The sequence below is a fragment of the Miscanthus floridulus genome, chromosome 14 (genome assembly GCF_019320115.1).
Source record: "Miscanthus floridulus cultivar M001 chromosome 14, ASM1932011v1, whole genome shotgun sequence".
NCBI lineage: Eukaryota > Viridiplantae > Streptophyta > Magnoliopsida > Poales > Poaceae > Miscanthus > Miscanthus floridulus.
Genome location: NC_089593.1, coordinates 91,980,590 through 92,002,693, shown reverse-complemented (window position 1 = coordinate 92,002,693; position 22,104 = coordinate 91,980,590). Strand labels below are relative to the sequence as shown.

General features: G+C 47.6%; 1 pseudogene; it reads left to right on the top strand.

Annotated features, from left to right (window-relative positions):
- Positions 1-8,578: 8,578 nt before the first annotated feature.
- LOC136503999 (uncharacterized) lies at positions 8,579-20,860 on the top strand (annotated as a pseudogene).
- Positions 20,861-22,104: the final 1,244 nt, after the last annotated feature.

Genomic DNA, 22,104 nt, shown 5'->3' with positions numbered 1-22,104 from the left:
CAGGAACAGGGGAACAACTACTGTGGTTACTATGTTTGCAAGTTTATCAAGGTGGTCTCCCAAAGAACTCCTACAGAGAGACTCAAAGTACGTTAAAAATACACTATATATTCATTTAATTATTATTATTGATTGTGTTACTATGTCTTTATATATATATGTACATATATTAATTTATTTTCCTTTAATTCAAACCTGTAGACTCGATGGTCGGAGGAAAAGGTCATACGGCAAGACCAAATCAAAGCAATTCAAGAGTCTATAGCCGGATTTTTTAATGAGCAGGTCATCGATTCCAAGGGCGAGTTCTACTTCGACCCAACACTGCCATTGAAGCCAAGCTAGAGGATGAGAGGAAACTTGTTATGTCACAACAACTGTAATGCAATCTTTTGTAATATATGCACATGAAATAATATAATGTAAAATACACATATGCATGCATGCATGTAAATATATATATGATGCATGCATGCATATATATATATATATATATATATATATATATATATATATATATATATATATATATATATATATATATATATATTTCTATTTCTATGCTTGAATTGTGTGATTTAATACGTTCATTGTGCTTGAACCGAAACAAACTATACGCGCGTATAAATGTATAATTAGCAGCGTACAATACGACTTCGAAAACCTATTTTGAAAAGAAAACAAAAAAATGAAAAGAAAAGAAAAAAGAAAAAAACCTTTAGTCCCGGTTGGTGTTACCCACCGGGACTAAAGGTCCTCCTTTAGTCCCGGTTCCTGACCCGGGACTAAAGGACCCCCCTTTAGTCCCGGATGATTGCTCCCGGGTGGGGAACCGGGGCTAGAGGGGGTTCCCCACCGGGAGTAAAGCTCGGTTCTCTACCAGTGAGAGGCAGGTTATCTGCGAACCCACAAATAGATTTAGTTTTTGCGGGTTATGCACGTAGCCCATAAAATGAAGCCTATTGCAGGGGTTTTTTTTTATGCGAAGCACAGAGGGGAGAGCTTGCCGGCCTGGATATATTGATTAATCATCAACGGTCTTGTTTCTAGGGAACGAGGCAAAAACCATAGTCATCTGGTTAATTTTGGAAAACCGGACTAAAACCAATATAACAACCCCAGCATAAGGGCTAGACTGTGGCGTGTCCACAAATACATCAAAGAAAAGAGAGAAAGAAAATTATAACACCAAAGCATAGGGACTCTTCGACGGTGCCTTCAGGGAGGTGGATGACACAACAACATATGTAGTCATCGTCAGCCAAGCAACAAGAGACGACGCCGTGGAAGCTTGACAAGGCTTTCACCCGAGCCTTGTGCCAAGTGGTTGAAAGAGTCAACCATGCGGAAGCAGTGCAAGAGGTTCTTCAGTGACGCCTTCAAGAAGGAGATCCTTGTCGCTAGCCCAAACTAATCTGAGCTGAACTTTCGCTCAGAACCTTTGCTAGTGCTCAACGGCAGTGCCAGTCGCCGCCACACTTTCGTGGAGCTGTTCGGACTTGCCCGCGACGATGGGAGGCGCCACCGGCAGTGCCAGTTGCCGCCACGCTAGCGGAGCCGTTCGGACTCGCTCGTGTCGATGGGAGGCGCGCACCGGCAATGCAAGTCGCCGCCACACCTTGTGGAGCTATTCAGACTCGCGCGCGATGATGGGAGGTACGCACCGGCAGTGCTAGTCGCTGCCACACCTCGCGGAGCCGTTCGGACTCACCCGCGACGATGGGAGGTGCGCACCGACAATCGTCGCTCCATTGTTGAACCCTACGCCCAACGCCTCAACCACTTACATCGCTGAGCGGACGGTGTCGAGCCGAGAGTTGGTGAGGCCGTGGGGCAAATCCACCAGTGTAGCGCGCCGGTGACGGGGGAGCTCATCGCGGACCCTCGGTGCCGCTGCAGCTTCCCGGCACAGCCCAGCACGTGCGCCTTGGCCAGCAGCTCCATTGCGCGTGGGGAAGGACTGGTTGCGGGCGCGCCGCCTGGCCGACCGCCATCGAGCCTGACCTGCCTGCCACAGATCCAGCATAGGAGAGGTCAGATACGGCTCAGGGGGCCGGGATCCGCCTCCTCGTGTGCCCTGACCATGGCCGCTGGAGAAAAAATGGTGTGGAGGAGGGAAGAGGAGGGGGGATTGGGGGGTGGTGGTGCTCGCCACTGGACATTGAGGAAGCGGAGCTGCACCTCGACGAGCACTTCGGCAGCTACGCAGAGGAACCCGAGCCACCGCACCTACACCTGGAAGAGGACCTGAGCATGTCGATTTGCTTCAAGGAGAGTCGGATCCGGTCGAAGCGGAGTTGGATCTGCCACCTAATGCCGTCGAGAGCCACCGTTTCGGCCGCGGAAGTCGCGGCGACGCCCCACACGGAGCAGCTCGCGACACCTGGGCGAGTGCCTTGCCGCTGCCGTCCTAGGGGGCTGCGTGGGCTTCTCGGGAGCACCCTCTGGCAGCGGCGAGGGGAAGAGAGGGGACGGTGGTTGGCGGCAGCAGCTAGGGTTGCTGCCGCCCGAGCCGCCCGTGCAGAGGGCGACGTGAGCGCTTATTGCATGTTCGCGGATAACTCATCTTGCATCCCTAGGTACTATTCCCGTTTCTGATAGTCTTATCACTGATGGGAATCCCTAAGTACTTCATTTAGTGGTATTCTCGTTTTACAATTGAGCAAGCGTTGGCTATTTTGATTTGTTATAAGAATCGGTTAGCCCATAGATCAGAGCCTCACATTTATGAACGATTTATATATTGCACTTCACGTCATTGCAGTAACATATATTGCAAACCATCAGCCCACTGATCAGAACACCATGATTATATTTATTCAACACCATTACATCAACAATTATTTTCCCTCCATTAATGATAGACCTTTAGAAAGATTATGGACGGCCTTGCATCAATGCTGTTCGAGGCTGTGGCTATGGTGGGCAATGAGGGGTGCATGCGGGGCACTCAGCCTGACAATCATCCCTTGTCCAGTAGCAAATATCATTCCCATCGTGCAAACAGCAATAGCAGTCACGGTTCCCATCACATGTATAGTTAGCACAGAATGTAATAGTGAACTTGGTCTCAGGAGGTACCGATGTGTTCCTGACCAAAAAAACCTTTTAATTTCTTGTTGGTAGGACTATTTTGGTAGGTTTGTTTATCTCCAGTCTTAGAGAGCGCCGGACTACCTATTGGAGATTTTTTTTTCCATCAGTACATCAGGAGACAATACACACACACATACAAGTTAACCAAAAGACAAGATGTTGATGTAAACTTACAAGGGAAAGGAAGGCACACAAAAAGAACGAAGGACAAGATTGCCATCACATACAAAAGGTTGGCACAACAGCTCTTCATGTTGTATCTCTTTGTATTTTTCAATCAGACTTAACCTTATGTTTGGAGGGTTACACAGTTGAACTTTATAGCAAAATAATGTAGTCTAAATAAGTGCCATGGTTAAGAAGACCTCTGATATATAGAAAGAGGTAAATTCTCGCCTATTAATGTATAATAGATATATCATATATATAGTTGTATTTCACACTTTGTGAAGTTGGCAGTTATTAAAGTATCATTTGCTCTCTGATAGCAATGATCGCTATAGCCTCAAATAGATTGTATAATTCTATATTTCAGTTTAAGGAACTGCAAAATTGGTAGTCATTAACCTTTGCCAAATTTATGTGCTGGAATTGAGGATCCATTAGGTCTACTACTTTTAGTTATTGGTACATACAACATGGTAGCAATCAATTTTGGATGACTTCTCACATCTTCTACTATTTTTATTTTTAAGATATTTTACAATGCTTGAAAGTAATAATAGCCATTCATTAGTCTAGATCGATCGAATGGCCAAAATTAGAGAGGTACCTATTAGGAGGAGAACCTAAGTTGTGGACCAGAACCTTAAATTTGTGTGCCAAGAACTACATCCAAAATTAGGTAGAGGGGTAAATATGTACTTTCATCTACACGTTTAGTTATTCTAAGAGAGTAATTAGCGCATCTGTAACTCTTCCATCCCAACACTGTCGCCATCATGTCGCACGGCCGCGACCTCTCGCCGGTACCTACACCGAGACCGGCGCCCACCTCCTGCACTCGCTGCTAGTGCCACCACGGCCACCACATCTCTCTAACTGCTCACCTCACTACTTTTTTGTTTTTCTAGATACATGCTTCTGATACGTATCTAGATATACATTATATGTGAGTACAAATCAAAGTACACATATATAGAAACACCAAAACGCTTTATCATTTAGAATAGAGGAAATAGTTCTCAATGCTATCTGTAACTTTGTAGGTGACGATTTTAAGGTCTGAAGTCGTTTAAAGTCCTAAATATCCAATTTATGTTGTTAGATTTTGAAACTCAAAATTTAGAATTTTCAAGCTGACTTTGGAATTTCGATGTTGACAACTTGACATATGTTATTATACATCAAACTTCTAGTTAAGTGAACTACAAATTTCTACTACCTGACAAGTTTTTCATTTGAAATTTGAGCCCTAACTTTTAGTTTTGAAAATCTCAGATCTTGAGTTTCAAAAATTTTAAAAAGCTTGGGTGGAGATACACCCTATACCAAAGTTATTTAGTGTTCGGCAATATCTATAATTTTGCAGTTATTTTTTTCATTTGAGAGGTTCTAGGCGTCTATAAGACCGTGAAGGAGGCCCTCCGAGAGCCGATATCAATTAGTTTCTGGGTTTACAAAAGTTAATTCGAGTTGGATATTCTCTACCTAATATTAAAGAGCCATGCGTTTGTTCCTATCCACTTTTTCCTTTCAGAATTATCCTTACCTTCGAACCTCAATTTCCCATGTTCACTCGCCGTTACCTTTGTATTGCTCCATAACTCTTTTTTTTTTGTTTTTTTCTGTTTAAATTAATGTTTGTGTTCTTTGTTTTTCCCATGTTGAAGAAAATGTGGAAATAGCTAGAAAGATTTTTTTTTCGGACGGGAACAAAGTAAATAGCTAGGAAGATGCATAATAAAAATCTACTCCAGATCCGTATCTGTTTTTTGTTCAGTCTTTTTGGTCTTGGTTCCATTCTCTTTTTTTTAACCTTTTTCTTAGTCATTTGTTTTCGTTTCTTTTTTAATAATGTCGTTTTTTCCATTCCAGTCTTTTGTTCAAACCTTTTGTCGTCAGGACTTCCTTGCCGCCAGTTCTGTTACACTTTTTTTTTATTTGTCTTTTTTTGGTGCGTTTCTGTTTTGCTTCAGATGTGGAACCCTGCTCGATCGACCTCTCATATACATGTACACTATTTCAAGATTATGAATACTACACAGAATAATAGCCAAAGCATTGCACAAAGTGATGTGTTTCACCATATAAACATTAGCAAAGAGAGGTCAGATGATCCATAACCCTGTTAAACGTACGAGGCCTAACTAAACTCAAGCAAAGCAACTCTCCGGAAAGAACTGGAAAAAACTGGGTGTCAAGTTTTGCAACGACCCAATCTAAAGGGAGGGTAACACGAAACAGGAAAAACATGGTGTCATTTTAACAACGAACCATACCCAATCTAGAGGAAGAGTAACAACAAACATGCAAGTGATCGATGACATACTTAACATAGCAAATAATCTCCTTGCATCAACAATGTTTTGCAGGTCAAATAACAGAACATTGAGAAGGTTTAAGAAACAACTACCATGCAAAGGAACAAATGTCAAATGTCAGCTGATTTAACAGGAAGCAGGTCCTAGTAGAAATATTATGAATGAGCAGAACAGTTTTCACTACAACAGTGTGAAAAGATGGCGAGAATCAGCACTTCATGGAACAATGATCAACTCAACACTTCTTTTATGTTTCTCCAGGTAGAAGCATTTAGCTAGTGATTCTGGAAGATCCATTCAAAGCAACGCACAAAATTAAGCTTGTTCCTTAGTTGAATCCTTTTTCTGCATACTTCATGCGATTGAATCTAACTCGCTCTAACTGAACCTGCGTAAGGAAAAGCATAATGTAAATTTGTATAGCTCATCACAGTAGACATAAAGCAAAAAAGCAATATATGCGGAGACCAAACTGCAATTGCACTGATCATCCTTCTTCTAACAGAAACACGTAAAAGGTTTATGCCTAAAAATGAACTCTACTGGTAGTGTGGACTAGGCAAACATTGCATAGCGATTAGGTGCCTTCATTGAAATAATTGTCAAGGCATCATATAGTAGTGCCGGTAATATAGAGAAAGCTGCCATTGCAAAACATCGACCGAAAGAGTAAATTAGAGTCCATGCAAAAATGTTAGATTCAATTGACCCTAGATTGAGTTTTTTTCTGTGCCAGAGAATGCTAAAATATATGCAATCAACAAGAATATGAACTTGCTTCCTCCTGTAGGTACATTATGGAAGCAGAAGGCGATAGAAGATTATGGAAAATGAGTCTTGATGCGAGTTCCTTATCCTGAGAGAAGTGAAAGCACTAGCTCAGAGCGCTGGCTTAAAGTATCACTGGCAATTGCCTTTCGTGTTGCATGCCTTATTATCAGCTAAAGGAGCTTAAGTTTCGAAGAGGGGGAAACTGAGGATTATAAGTTTGCTGTCAAATTATTAGTTCAAAAAAGCAGGGCCATGTGGTGAACTGGTGTATGGTGCCAGACAAAAAGAGGACAAAGAGCAGTTTCGAAACAACCAATGCTGAATTGCTGATAGTGGCCACTTCAATAATATCAGAGAAGATTATAAGAACAAATTTGGAGGGATCTCTAATAAACAGAGTTTCCTTTTTATGAGCATTGAAATGAATGACTTAAGATAAGTTGATTTAGCTGCTAGAAAGTCCACTGGGCTTGTTCTCAACGGGTGTGTTTGGTTCCTTGGCTATCCCCTAACCAGGCTTGCTGGAGCCAACTTAAGCCTGTTTGGTTGGCTGAATAACGCTCCTAGCCAAGCCACCCAAGGGGACTTAGCCTGGCTACCAGAAAACACAGAGGTTGGTCGTTTTTGCGGAGCCAAGCCAAAGCCAGCATCGGACGCGAGTTCTGTCACCTCCCGTCCTCCCGACGGCGCCATGGTCGAGCCGCATCGCTCCTCATCCCCGTGGCCTCCGGCGCCGCACAAGTGTGGATCCCCTTCGACATCGACCTCCCCGTCGTCCCCTTTGGTGCCGGCGGCCCCCGCGGCGGGCTTTCGCTTCCCCGCCGCTGTTTGCTCGGTCACGCTGGGAAGGACGAGCCGACCGCGCCGCGACGCTTTTCCACGAGCGCAAATGAGCTGGGCCAGGACCATCATAATTGCTGCTTCTTCCTCGTCTGCTCCTTTGCATCCACCGTCCACCTCGCCCGCCGCCAGCATCACGCTGTCAAGACGCCACGCACAGTCCTCCTCCCACTCCACGCTGACACTCGCCAGCATCTCCCTGTCCTCAATGTCGATCTTGGACTTGCGCAGCATTGCCGAGAGGATCTTGTCCTTGTGGTCCGTGTCTCGCCGCAGCCACGAAGAGATCGGTGGCCGTGGAGCCGTCTTGTCGCAGCGCTACAACGCAGCCCAGAGCTTGGCCTCCGCCGTGTCAGCGAGGCGCGTGGCGTGCTCCATCACCTCCTTGTCGGCGCGCTCCCGCAGCTGCTCCACACCGCCGAGCTCGAGGCGGTGCTGGCTGAGGTCGCCGGGCTCGCGCTCGAGGAGGCCGCCGACGATCCTATGCGTGGTTTGGCGGCAAGCCACCGGAGCGGAAACGGTAGAAGATGCAAAGTCACAAAGTTGTCCCGATGCAGGAGAAGAACCAAGGGGAGATAAAAGTAAAGCAAAAAAAGAAAATAAATAAATTATAACTGACACGTGGGTCTCATATATTTGGCATCTCCCCCAATAATATAAAAAATAATAGTGGGCCACCCCAATACCAACTTATTAGGGGATTTATATTGGTGAGCTACTGGAGATACTCTTGGCCAATGCAACGTAATGAACCATACATGCATGCAGTAATACACCACTCCCTTAGTGCACGGAAAAACAACTCTATTCTTGTTCTTATTAAGTAACATATATATACCACACTCGTGAATTAAATCGAAATAGCCTCTTATTTTCTAGGCATTGATTTAAAAATATAACAGATCAGAGATTTAAAATTACTCCCTGCGTCTCAAATCATTGGTCGTTTCGTCTTTTGTACATATATGTTACTCACCTAGATATGCTATATTTACCACATAGTAAAAACTATATGTAGAAAAAAAATCAAAATGACCTATAATTTGCAACCGACGAGAGAGCAGTATCAACAGTTGAGGAGAATTCAAATGATGTAAACGCTAGCCACACAGTGTGATCATCGCGCTGCTGATCCATTAACACAAAGCAGAATAACTAGGCGATGAGCAAAGAATAAAGAAAGATTGTTAGCAGCCAACAGCACGCAAAGGGTATTCCTTCCAGGAACAAAGTGTAAAGCATCCAAAGTCTGCCCAGACACACACACACTGGAAAACTTGTATTCTCATCAAGAGCATCGTTTTCTATTGGACAGGAAGCCGAGCTCTTCTGGTAACATTAGCAGATAGAGTTCAGAAGACAGGAGCGCAACTCTGGGGGCAAGGGCACGAGAGAAGGCTGAGCTAGGAAAAAAGAAGCAGCAGAAAATACGGTATGTGATGTTTCACGAAAACTAATTTGTATTAACTATCTGTGAAAGAGTGGTGATTGTCTAGTATCTAGTATTATAATTTTTAAGCCACAAAAACTAGCACTGCCGTGATAAACAAAATAGCACAGATATATATACTCGGTTTGGTCTACTTGCATTGTTGCATCGACCTGTACGTTCTTAGGCCGACCCCTGTTTATAATAGATAGCGAGGCAACTGAACCTACTTGCTTGCCTGAAACATATATAAATTCTAGTGACTATATATGGAAAATGGGCATTCACAAACTATTATATTTATTTTAGTCTTACAGTTACACATAATATTAATTAATAATAAGAAAGAAATGGCAAACGGGCCATGGATGTAGTCGTTGCTTGGATTTGGCTAATTCAGCAAATCCAAAACAGAAGTCATGGATACAGGGTGTTTCCTCCACTCTTCCTTACTTTTTTTCCTCTCAACTTGCCACCTTGGGCATGACGATTTGGTGGAAGGTGCAGACCAGTGGGTAGGAGAGGGAGCCTTGTAGGTCCACCTCTAAATCCAAACCATGAATGTAATGTTAGTTTTTCTATTTAGGAAATATATGTGTAGAAAACTGTCAAGCAAAACACTACTGGCCAGCGCTAACTATGTATCAGTAAACTGTAAAGTAGCAATTCATAAGCTATGAACTGGGAATAGCCTCAGTTGGTTGGAGTCCATTGCATTGCCAATTTGGATCTTATGTCTTCTTTATTAGGATGTAAAGGTCGATTACGTATTTCTAGATTAGTCTATTCTTTTACTCCCTTCATGAGCAAAAACTGTAGCTAAATCGGGAGCCTAGCTTTTATGACACATGTACATGTCTTCTTCTTCCTCTAAGGTGGGCTACCGTCGAATGGGCAATAATATAATATGGGTCGGCAACACTTGGGAAATGCAACATATATATGTATATATATTGCACCAGTTCAATCTTCAAAGTATTTGTGGCCGGTTCAATTAAAACAGTCCAAAGCTATTAAAAGAGGCTCAGTAGTACTAGGAATATTCTGCGAAGGAAACATATGCATCTTCAGTCATATGATTGTGTTTTGTGCAACGAGGCCTCTTGAGGAAATGGTAGAGCATCTTTTCTTGCACTGCAGCTTTGCCAGAGATTGCTGGAATCTGGTAGGTATTCAAGTGCCTACTGCAGCTCAACCTTTGGAAATCCTTGAGAGTTTCAAAACACAGCTTGGTGTATCTTTCTTCATATGGAGATCATAGTACTAATGTGCTGGAGCGTTTGGACTGTTAGAAACAATCTTATCTTCAGAAATGAGGCTGTCAGTTTGGACCGCTGCAAGCTTTGCTTCCTTAGTGTCTTCGGCCTAGTTATCCTTCGTGTGAAGAAAAAGTACTTCCCTTCAATCGTTTTATGGCTAGAGCATCTTGTGTAATCTGCCTTATTTTCTTCCTCACCTTCTTTGTTTCTTGAACCTGCTCTGTTGCCCTTTTGTACTCCCTTTGTACTCCTTTGTTTGTTTCCTGTTTTTTAATTAATATATGCTCCAGTAGGGACCAGCCTCTGATCCCTCCTGTTCTCTCTCTCTCTCAAAAAAAACTGGTTTTCACGATCGAATCAGTTAACCAATGATCTTGCCGATTCGATTAATCGTCCAATCCTAATACTATGGATACAGAGTGAAACTCAACTCTGGAGGGCAAGCTAGGCGTGACAAGGCTGGCGCACCCGGGGAAGCTCAGCTAAGCTAGCAGGAAAACAGAAGCAACAGAAAATATGGTACGTCATATTTCACAAAAACTAATTTTATATGTAAAATTGATTATTTCGCATCAAATATTATTATTTTGTAATCCATAAAAGACTAGCTTTGTCGTATTTTAAAAAAATCACTGATATATACTCGGTTTGTTCCACTTGCATTGACCAGTTCTTAGGCCTATCACTGTTCTTATAGATAAATAGTAGAGGCAACTGGATCTACTTTCAAACATATAATTTAGTAGAAAAAAGACTGTTTAACCCCCTTAACTATTGGTGGGTTGTCTACTTCACCCCTTCATCTATGAAACTAGTTATTCTACCCTTCAAACTATTGAAAACCATCTAAATAACCCTCTAGGCTGTTTTAAAGATAATTTTCCTGACGTGGCATATTAAAAAGTCTATATAACCCCCTAACATATCAAGGATTGACTGCATAACTTCGTTCTACAAAACGTGATAATGTAGCCTTTTAGTATATCTAATAATATTCAAATGACCCCCTGTTGATCGTGTAGGACCGTTTGACACCGTATCCCACCACACTGGCCTAAGTACTTATGCTTACACGCAGGCCCATTTGTTGACTCCACCTCTCTACTCTTTCTAGGCTGGCCCACTGCCTAACAAGTAGCATGTGACATCTTGTCTCATGCTCCACCTCCCAGCACTCATCAATGCCATTGAGCTCAAGCACCACGTCTGCAACCTCGTCATCCGGCCCCTCCCACGTCCTCCATTTGGTTGTCATTCAGTTTTTTATGTAGCCACAGGAGGAGAAAATGATCAAGGGCGAGATGTGGGAGGGGCCAGATGACGAAGGGTGTAGGTGCAATGCATGAGCTCAATGCCCTTGTGAAGTGCAGTGAGGTAGAGCAGGAGACTTTTCAATAGTTTAAGGATGACATGTAGACTTCTTCATATGCCGCACCAACAAAACCACTTTCAAAACCGCCTTAGACGGCTATTCAAACGGCTTTCAATAGTTTTACTGGTGAAGCGATGAAATAGATAACTACAAATAAGTTGGGGGATTAAGTAGACTTTTTCCTAGTTTATTAGCTATGAAAAGTGGGCATTCACGAAGTATTATATTTACTTTAGTCTTGGAGTCGTAATTAACATTGAGGAGGGAGCCTCCCAGGTCCACTTCTAACTCCAACCATTAGCGTGATGTTAATTATTTTTCTATATATTTAGAAACTAAATATTGTAAAAAACTGTGAAGCAAAACAGTACTAGCCTGATAATAACTATATATCACAAAACCATGGAGTAGCAATTCATAACCTATGAACTGAGAATAGCCTCATTTGGTTGGAGGCGTGTGCCTGTCATCTCATAGCTAGGCTTGAGTCCATTGCATCACCGATTTCGATCTTATTATGTCTTCTTTATTAGAATACAAAGGTTGAGTACACAATTATAGAGATTTGTCTAATCTTTTCCCCGAGCAAAATTTGTAGCTAAATCAGAAAGCCTAGCTTTTATGACACACATCTACTTGTTCTTCCAAGGTGGGCCACCGCCGAATGGGGAATATGAGTCAGCAACACATGGGAAATGCAGCATCAGAAGAAAGCCTTTTGCATCAGCTGAGAGATATGTGGAAGAGTCCTAGGGGCACAGTGCTCCAAATCGAGGCATTAGCGTTGGTGGCCATTGCACTCTCTTTCTTCCTTGCTGCATTTGGGTATTGCCGCCGCTGGCCCAAGAGTTGGATCATCCAGAAGGGTTTCCTGGCTGCAAATGCATTGTTTCTGTCCCTCGGGACATACAGCATTGGCCTAATGCAATCTTCACGGGTGAAGAGCGAGATGTACCCGATATGGGCGGTATCCTTACTAGCTCTCCTTTGCTGCGTCGACTCAGCTGCTGCGTCTGGGCTCGACAACAAAAACCAGCTCTGGAAGATGTTGTATCAACTTTGTCTCTACTTTGGATATGTCCTGCTAATGAGCATCACAACCATCTCTAGCCATATTGGTAATGTAGCCATCTGTGTGTTAGCTGCCGTGACTTTCATGAAGGGATTTCATAGGTCAATGGCACTTGTTCTGCCAAGCTCTATGCGGAACATGATCAGAGAGATTCCGGCACATAGGATTAGAAAATGTTCTTTTGGAGATGCTGATGAAGAAAAAGACTTAATTGTTGATAGGAAGCTTGACGTAATTATTGGATATCGTCCGGAGGTTGACATGGGTGATATAGCTTCCATGAGTTGCGAAGAAGGCATTAGTAAGATTGTAGAATCAGCCCTTGATGCCTGCAAGGATGTGTGCCTCTCCTTCTCTCTGTCTCATTTGTTGCACCGGCGTTTCCTTGGGTTAAGCAGCGGCATTACACCAGCGGTGGCCGACGGCACAAAGCCCTTGGTTAAAAACTACGAGCGGGCCTACAAGGTGGCTGAGATTGAGTTGGCTTTCCTATACATCTTGTACACCAGCAACACGTTCCTCCATTACTATGAGGCGAAGAATGCTAGCGTCTGGGCATTTGCTTCGGTTGTCGGCATATGTTTCGTAGGGGCAGTGGCCGCCATACCTGGCACGAGGATGACCCGCCGTGCTGCTCCTGCGGGCACCATATTTGTGAACACCATAACAGCGGACTATGTTATTACTGGAGTAATACTGGTGTCTCTAGCTCTACTACAGGTGGTGCAGATGCTACGCTGCTGAACCTCAAATTGGTCCAGAGTTTCCTTTGCCTGTGATTGGGTCAGCAAGACTCTGGACAAAAGTAATCATCATACGGCGAGCAATATAAAAGAAGAAAAGAGAATTAAAGCCGACGATGTGAGCTGGGGAATGAAACTGAGAGCATATCTTCTCAAGATCAATTGGTATGACGACAAATACTACCTATGGCAAAATAAGCTCGGGCAACATTCAGTGATTGAAGAATCCGGTTCCATCAGGGTGGGTTTCTGGGGATTTCTGGGTCACCACCGCTGCCACCAGGTATTCTACAATCGGATATTCTGTTGCGGATTTCTGGTGAATTTTTGCGGCTGTATTCCTTTCTGCACCCAAATGGTGGCGGTGTGCTTATTCCTGGAGCAAATTGTCGGGAAATGTTGTTCGCATCTAAAGTCCCTTGTAAAGAGGTGTTTGGGACTGCTTGGACTACAGTACATAAGACTAGAGCTCCAGGAAATGTTGAAGGGCGGCTCCAGGAGTCCCCGTGACCTGCACTGTGACGATGTGAAAACATCCATTGGTTGTTTTATTCTTGACAAGATGAGGTCCGATGAAGTGAGTGGCTGGGCATCCTCCGAAGAGGAAAATAGACAAAGAGGTTGCCAGCAGCTTCCAGACTTCTCTGTCAAGGTAGCTGTTCAGCCATCGTCTGAGGCTACCGATAGGAATGAGATGATATACGTGTCTTGTATTCTCATGTGGCACATTGCAACATGCTACTGCGAACTGCACGACCAAGTTCATGTTGTAGACGAAGACAACAAGGATCGTGGCGTGGCCACGGCTCTGTCCAAATACTGCGCATACCTGGTGGCTTCAGCACCGCGCATACTCCCTGGCCGCTTCGAGACTACAAAATGGGTATACGCTCAAGTTAGGGAAGTGGTGATTGGCTGGACGACCGGAACAGGAGACAAGTTACGGGCAATGGACAGTTGCGACACGGATGATATTACACTTAATCCATCTGAGGGTGTTGGATACTGGGTCTATGCCCTGGGTGTCAAGCTGGGGAAGGGACTAACTAATCAAGAAATGGCTCCAGCTGATCGGTGGAAGTTGCTGGTAGATTTCTGGGTGAAGGCATTGGTGTACGCCGCGCCATCGGACGACGTGGAGGAGCACATGCAGTACCTCTCGCAAGGTGGCGAGCTCATCACCCATCTCTGGGCGATGCTCTATCATGCCGGCATCCAGAAGTGGCAGCTGAATCCGCAACGACACGTCAAGATGGGGTGGGATTTCATCTTTCGGATTCGCTCCTGGAATGACCTCGCGCATCACATGGTACGTACTAGATCCCGGCCGGTCTACTTTATTGCTTTGTCATTTCTTTTTTCTCATGCATTACTCTCTGTATATCGGCTATCTATTTGCACTCATAAATATATTTGCTAAGGTTCTATTCAAAATATGTGTATAATTTTGGCAAAAATAAAAAGAAAACTTTCCTTTTTCGACGGGTTAAGGTAAAATTTTCTATATTATTGTCAAAATTCTTCATATGGATCCAAATGACGCCCTAGAGTCATGCCATTCTCGGCAAAAAAATCTTCCTACGCCGGTCCACACATCCTATATAGAACTCCACCTAAAACCTGAATTCCACCGAACTCATTTCCTTTCCTAGCACCCATGCTCAAAGACCCCCTAATATAATTAACGCCATCTCAGCCCCCATATGTCTGATGCTCCGATCCACCATTGTGACTTGTGTTGTTTATATTTCTTCATTGTTATATGCAATTATGATCTATCATCTATGATGAATTACTAGAGATAGTTCCTAGCAAATCATGAAAAATTTCCTATGGATAAACCTTAAGTTTGCTGAGGCCTGATAAATTTATTTACTGGTATTATAAACACCTTGTTAGGGAAAAAACAAGCAACCGGTGAATGATGGTCACCCATCAGAGGTCTGGTTTGACAATGCCAGCAACGGCGCCCTACAAGATGGCGCTTCCTCGAGTAGGCCTCCGCCGTCCCCTGGAAATGCTCACACAACATCCGCACTTCGTCTACCTACTACTTGATCGAGGAGTATACTCCAGAGATCAAGTCGAGGAGTATATATATATCCAGGAACAAACGCCAAGGGACATGGACGCCGTGTAAAATGAGTTGCTCACCCCATCCTCCTTGCCATGTGGCTTATTTATTATGTCTTATCGCGCCCGCACGTTTCATTATGGGGTGAGTGGCTTGTTTATGCAGCAATGCTTTTTGCTGCTGTGTCTGCGTGCCACTATATATGCTTGCTGAGAGTGATTTGTATGTTTCCCTTCCTTTCCTCATATATGTATAAACTGACTCCTGTGTGTATTTTACTTTCCAGGCCTTCTATTAATAATGGAAGTAGAGAATAAATTTGCATCATCCTCCGCCCATATAGATTGCTTTTCTGTTGCCATGTAAATGCAGCCTCTATTTGTGTGGGATTATTTGCCTGGTGTTGTAAGTTTGACAGATCTGCTAGCTAGCTCTTCCCGTGCACAACCTTTATTCTAACCATGTGCTTGTTATGAACCTTCACTACCAATTCGCAATTACAGCAGTACTGATACAATTTGGGGGAAGAATCAGAGGGAGTTTAGACTGGGAATAGCAAGGAATCGGGAGAGACAGCAAGAACAGGTACAGGAGTCGGACAGAGGAGGAAGACGAGTCGAGTTCAGTATATTCTTTTCGATGTCCGTTCCCGTGTCGCTTCGGTCCTTTATTGTCTTGCTCCTGTTCCAACGGAAGCACTTGGAAAGCCCATCTCGTGGCGCAGCTGGAAGCCCACGATCCATCGCCCCAGTCCATGACAGTGCTTTGGCGATGCACGCTTCTCCAATCAAGCTGATTTTTTTTTACGAAAGTCAAGCTGATTTGGGAAGGCAGCCTATGATTTTGCTTGCCATGCAGCAGGAATCCACGCGAGGGAGATAACACATCATATATATACAGCCGCGGGGCAACTGCAGTTGCCGGCGGGAGCACATACACACAACATTGTTAATCTGGAGAATGTATGTGTATATCATTATTGTCGTTCAGAACAAATAATACTGAGAGGCCGATTTTTATAGCATGCAACATTAATTTGATTGTAGCCTTGCCACACATCATCACACATTCACACTTTAATAATAGTTTAACATATGCAGTGGCCTATCAATTAATATATAAATCCGAGTTTCACACTTCACGCAGCAGTGGATTGACCCGCAAACAGACTTGGTACTTTTCCATGTAGTTCATACACACCGCAATATAATAGTGTAACGACAAAGTTCTTGACATCAGACTTCATGCCGCGCCAAGCAAAGAGCTTCTTGAGTTTACTGAAGGTGACAGGGAAGCCGGAGTGGCCACCCACTGCACTTGTATGGAGCACGGATATCAGTCGTTGTTGGAGCTCTGTATTTGATCCAATCTAGATTCTATCTCTCAGGCGTAGGACACCATCAGTCAAGGTGTAAGGCAGCCGAGAGTCAGGAGCCAGCAACAATTCTTGAATGAGTTTGAGAGCAGAAGGGTCCTTATCATAGCCAGACCCGACATCAGACAACCAGGCTGGTGTGGAAGAGAAGAGTGTGTTGAAACTAGCGGCTTCGATCTGCGTGGCGGAGACCGAGGCCTCCGCCCGTCGGACGGTCGGCCTCGGGCGGAGGCTCGGGATACGAATGATAAGGGGGAGAGTGGAGAGTAAGGGAATGACACGGAAAACTATGGTTTCATTAACTCGTTCACCCACCGACCTCCACGGTTACAAGTGTCCCCTATTTATAGGACTCAACTACCACATAACAGAATTTATTACAATGCCCCTCAACTGCTACAGTACATTCCTGGAATATTCTGCCGCTAGCCTCTTGTTCGCGGGGCAATCCTGCCATACCGTCTCCAAGTAATGGGCTTCCATGAGCAGTCGGCCCACTGTAGCTTGGTCTTCGGCCCAAAGGCCTGGGTCCCCGGTGCTGGCCTTCATCTCCCGGGGCGCGCCGCTGCCTCGGCGGGTCTCCGCCGGACGGTCGGAGACGTTATCCGCGGGGCTCCGCGCGGGGGCCAGGGTTCTCACCGCTGGCCTCCGCGTTCAGGGGTGCGCCGTTGCCTTGGAGAATCTTTGCCGGTCCGGGCGGAGCCATCACCCGCAGGTCTCCGCCCGGCCGCTGGCCTCCGCCTTCAGGGGCGCGCCGTCGCCTTGGAGAGTCTCCGCCGGTCTGGGCGGAGACATCATCCGTAGGTCTCCGCCCGGCCGCGCAGGGGCCATGCTGGCGCACTTGCACGGACCGTGAGCGCCCACGCTTGAGTACCTGCGCACACTTAGGCAAGATTGTTTGTTTGATTAGTTTAGAGATAAGGCGGCTTCCGCCCGTAATACCGGAGACGCCCGCCTGAGCGGTCGGCGGGATGCGTGCCTGGCCTTGGCGGAGTCCGCGATGAAAAGGAGATTCAGCACCCCTCGAGCATAGCCGGGAAATTTCCTTTAGTCAACGCCGGGTCTCCGCCCTAAGACGGTCGAAGACGCCTTGGCGACACCCCGCTGCCGGGGGCCTTCGCCACCCACCAAAGCCATGTTACAATAGTTCCCCCTTTTGAGACCATGGTTCGCTGGAGCGTGCCGTGAGCTCAAAACGCCTTAGCCGAAGGCGTCCGCGGGGGCAGAGGCCGCCTTCGGTGTCTTCGAGCGAGGCCCCGCTACTTCCCCCCTGGCCCGCTCTAGCGTAGCCGTTGGTCTCGTCGAGAGTAGCCGTTGAGCGGCAAATCTAGCCGTTGCCCTACATTGCGGCTGTTTCCGTTGTGTCAATGTCCGTTGCATTCCCTGTGACTTTTCGGAGGTGACCGTTGTGCAGCAGGCGAATCTTCCGGAGATGACCGTTGTGTGGCGGGAGTCAGACCGCCTGCCCGCTGCCTATATAAGGGTGCTTTTGGCGGCGGGGTCCCCCCACACACCGCTCACTCGCTTTCATTGCGTTCGAGAAATCGCTCTATGTCCTCTTCGCTTTCGCCTCTTGCTGCCCTCGCGCGTTCCGTCTCTCTGTTCGCGTCTCGCGCTTAGGTTGCTGTCGCGGTGGCTTTCCTTTCTGCTTCCGCCCAAACTCGCCGGCCCGCCTTCTCCGGACCCTACCGCCACCTTCTCGGCGTTAGGGCCGTCGGCTGGGGTGCACGCTTTGAGGAGTGCATGCTTGCCTCTGCCTCCGCGTTGGAGTTGGAAAAGCTGGTGGAGGAGGATTTGGGGAGTGTCTCTGCGTCTATCAAAGACCTGATCGCCGCGGACTCCGGAGACATGGCGATAAAGTCTTGGGACTTTGGCCCGTCCTCTATTACTGAGGAGGCAATCGCGGAGATGCTGAAGGAGTCATGTTTTCCTTCTTCCAGGGTGAAAATCCCTCCACCGGGTCAGACTGTTCCAGAGCCGGAGGAAGGATACGTGGTGGTCTTTCGGGACTTCTTCACCTGCGGCCTCCGGTTTCCTTACATTCCCTTCCTTCGCCGGGTGTTAGAGACCTTTAATGTTCAGCTCCATCATCTGACTCCCATTGCTTTCCTGACACTTAGCAAATTCTGCTGGGCGTGCATCTCTTACGATGCCGAGCCGGATGTGGACACCTTTTGCACGTACTATGAACTGTAGAAGCAGCCGAAGAAGAAGAAGGAGGTGCGAGATGGCAAGAAGGTGGAAGTGACCTATCAGTACGGTAGTTGCACTTTCATGTCTAAGAGGAACCAAGGCGTGGACCGCCTGGAGATCTCTTTTTGCCAGAAGGGCAAGTGGGACCGCGGCTGGCTCGAGCAATGGTTCTACGTGAAGACTTACGGGGTCCGCAGCACAACTGAGGATGGCGAGGAGGTCTCGGAGTATCCATTGACTTCTCGGATGGAGGAGATGGGGCCACACACGCGCGTGGATCCACCGGAGGAGGTGTCTCCGACGCGGGAGGCCTGTGATCAGGCTTTTGCGGCAGCATGCCGCTACTCTGGTGGCTGCGATCTGGTGGAGGAGATCATGGCCTCCAACTACTGGCCCTTGGGCAAAAACAACCTAGCTTTTCAGCTGGAACAGGTCAAGGTTCCTGTTTTTGGCCCGGAGGCCGGGATTCCGTTCCCCCGCTTCGGTCGGTCTTTGGGGGAGGGGGTGACAGAGGACAGTTTCATCTCCGAAGTCGAGGAGGCCGCCATAGGGTTGGTTGGCAAGATTTCTGAGCGTGAATACACGTCTCGGATGGCCGTGGCAGGCACCAAGCCGTGGCTCAATCGAGTTTTTGAGGAGGTCGGGATCATCTACCGGGAGCGCGAGGTTCCTGCTGAGGTCCTGGCCTCGATTGAGAAGAAGAAGAAGAAGGCCTACGCAAAGAATGTTACAGCGGAGGCCGAGTCTAAAAAGAGGAAGGGCGCCGTTGGCTCTCGGGCGCCTATGAAAAAGAAGAGGAAAAGCGGAGCCCCGTTGATCACGCCGGCCTTGTCTTCTGCTAGCAGTGCAGGCGCTGCCTCCGCCGGCAGCAAAGACGTTGAGAGCTCCTCCGCCCCGTCAGTGGATGCTCGAGTTGCGAGCGGAGGGGATCACGGCTCTCCCATAGCTCCGGTGTGCCCGATGAGCGGCGCTGTGAGCGGTGTCGGGCGTCCGGAGACCGGCGTTGTCCTAGCGCGCTCCTCGCATGGTGCTACGAGCGTCGGCGAATGGCCGGAGGATAGCGCCGCCGAGCCTATGCCCGACGTTCTTGGCGGGCTGTGCTCAAGCTCTGAAGAGGACATGGAGGCCATCCTGTGGCATGTTCCTTCGTCCTCTACCACTGTCGTGCCTTCGCCCGTACCGGCGGCCGACGTAGGGCGGCTGGAGGCCGCTCTTGCTGTGGAGGCTCCGGCGGCTCGGCCTTCTTCGAGTCCTCCGCCCACCGGGCCACTGGCTGAGGAAGTCTGCCCCTTTGGGCCTTTGCCACACGATATGGCGGAGACTTCTACTCAGAGGGCGCGGCAAGCTGCCCTGCCTGGGCTCTTTATGAGTAAGTTTGTTTGGTGCACATCCTTATGTTTATTGTCTTCGCCCAGTTCATTCCTTTGCGTATTGTGCTAAGTGCCAATACTATGCATCTGCTGCTTTGCAGGTGATGTCATGGCTGGACTTCTCACCCTAGAGGAGCGAGCAGCTGCCGCTGGTGCTAGGTTCGGTCTGGGGCAACCGGGGCTGACGGCGCCGGGTCTGAGTAAGTAAAAATGTTTTCATTTTGATCATCATCTGGCCTGTTTGTGATCTGCCCTCTAACCTAAGCTATTGTTGTTGTTTTTTTTTACGTAGGCTCCTTCGACACTTCTATCTCAGGTTGGGAGGAGTGTTATCTTGCCGTTCTTGGAGACGTCGGAGGTGGTCTTTGGCTGTTGGTGCGTTTAACGTGAGATTTGCTTTTCTCACCACATCGTTTCTTGTTTGTTTGTTCTTCTTTGAACAGATCGCTTCAAGCAGCATCTGAGGGATATGGATTTCTTCCAGCTTCTTCACGTTCACCTAGAACACCAGAGCCTGGTGCGTCTCCGGTGGTTTTGCCCCTTTCCTTGTTTTATTGTTTTTTGTGTACGCTCGTTTCTAGACTTATTCTTGATTCCATTGCTGATCGCTTTGGGGTTTTTTTGTCGTAGGGGTATCACACGGGTGTTGTTATGGAAGAGCGCTGCACCCGCGAGGTCTCCGACTATGACGCCGCGATCGAAGCGCTCAAGGTGGAAATCGAGCGCCTGGAAGGCGAAAAGGGAGTCTGTCGGACTCTCTCACGGCTCTCCGCCTGTCTCTGATGGAGAAGGAGCGAGAAAAGGATGGCTTGAGGGTCAATCTCTCCAAGGCCCGGGAGGTGGAGGTTTTGTCTGCCGAGCAGGCCCGTAGGGCGAATGAGCTGGCCGAGGGTCTCCGGCGAGAGCTTGCCTCTGAGAAGGAGTCTACAGCAGTGGTGAGGGAGCAGCTTTCTCTAACGATGAGGCATTTGGACTCGATCAAAGGAGTCCTTGCTGCGACCGTTGGTCACTACCGGGCCACCGTCGCCGAGCTTGGAGGCGAGACCTCCGCTCCTCCGGAAGAAGGCAGCGTGGTTCATTAACTCGTTCACCCACCGACCTCCACGGTTACAAGTGTCCCCTATTTATAGGACTCAACTACCACATAACAGAATTTATTACAATGCCCCTCAACTGCTACAGTACATTCCTGGAATATTCTGCCGCTAGCCTCTTGTTCGCGGGGCAATCCTGCCATACCGTCTCTAAGTAATGGGCTTCCATGAGTAGTCGGCCCACTGTAGCTTGGTCTTCGACCCAAAGGCCTGGGTCCCCGGTGCTGGCCTTCATCTCTCGGGGCGCGCCGCTGCCTCGGCGGGTCTCCACCAGACGGTCGGAGACGTTATTCACGGGTCTCCGCCTGGCCACGCGGGGGCTAGGGTTTTCGCCGCTGGCCTCCGCGTTCAGGGGCGCGCCATTGCCTTGGAGAATCTTTGCCGGTCCGGGCGGAGGCATCACCCGTAGGTCTCCGCCCGGCCGCTGGCCTCCGCCTTCAGGGGCGCGCCGTCGCCTTGGAGCGTCTCCGCTGGTCCGGGTGGAGACATCATCCGTAGGTCTCCGCCCGGCCGCGCAGGGGCCATGCTGGCGCGCTTGCGTGGACCGCGAGCGCCCACGCTTGAGTACCTACGCACACTTAGGCAAGATCGTTTGTTTGATTAGTTTAGAGATAGGGCAGCCTCCACCCGTAATACCGGAGACGCCCGCCTGAGCGGTCGGCAGGATGCGTGCCTGGCCTTGGCGGAGTCCGCGATGAAAAGGAGATTTAGCACCCCTCGAGCATAGCCGGGAAATTTCCTTTAGTCAGCGCCAGGTCTCCGCCCTAAGACGGTCGAAGATGCCTTGGCGACACCCCGCTGCTGGGGGCCTTCGCCACCCACCAAAGCCATGTTACAATAGTTCCCCCCTTTTGAGACCATGGTTCGCCAGAGCGTGCCGTGAGCTCAAAACGCCTTAGCCGAAGGCATCCGCGGGGGCAGAGGCCGCCTTTG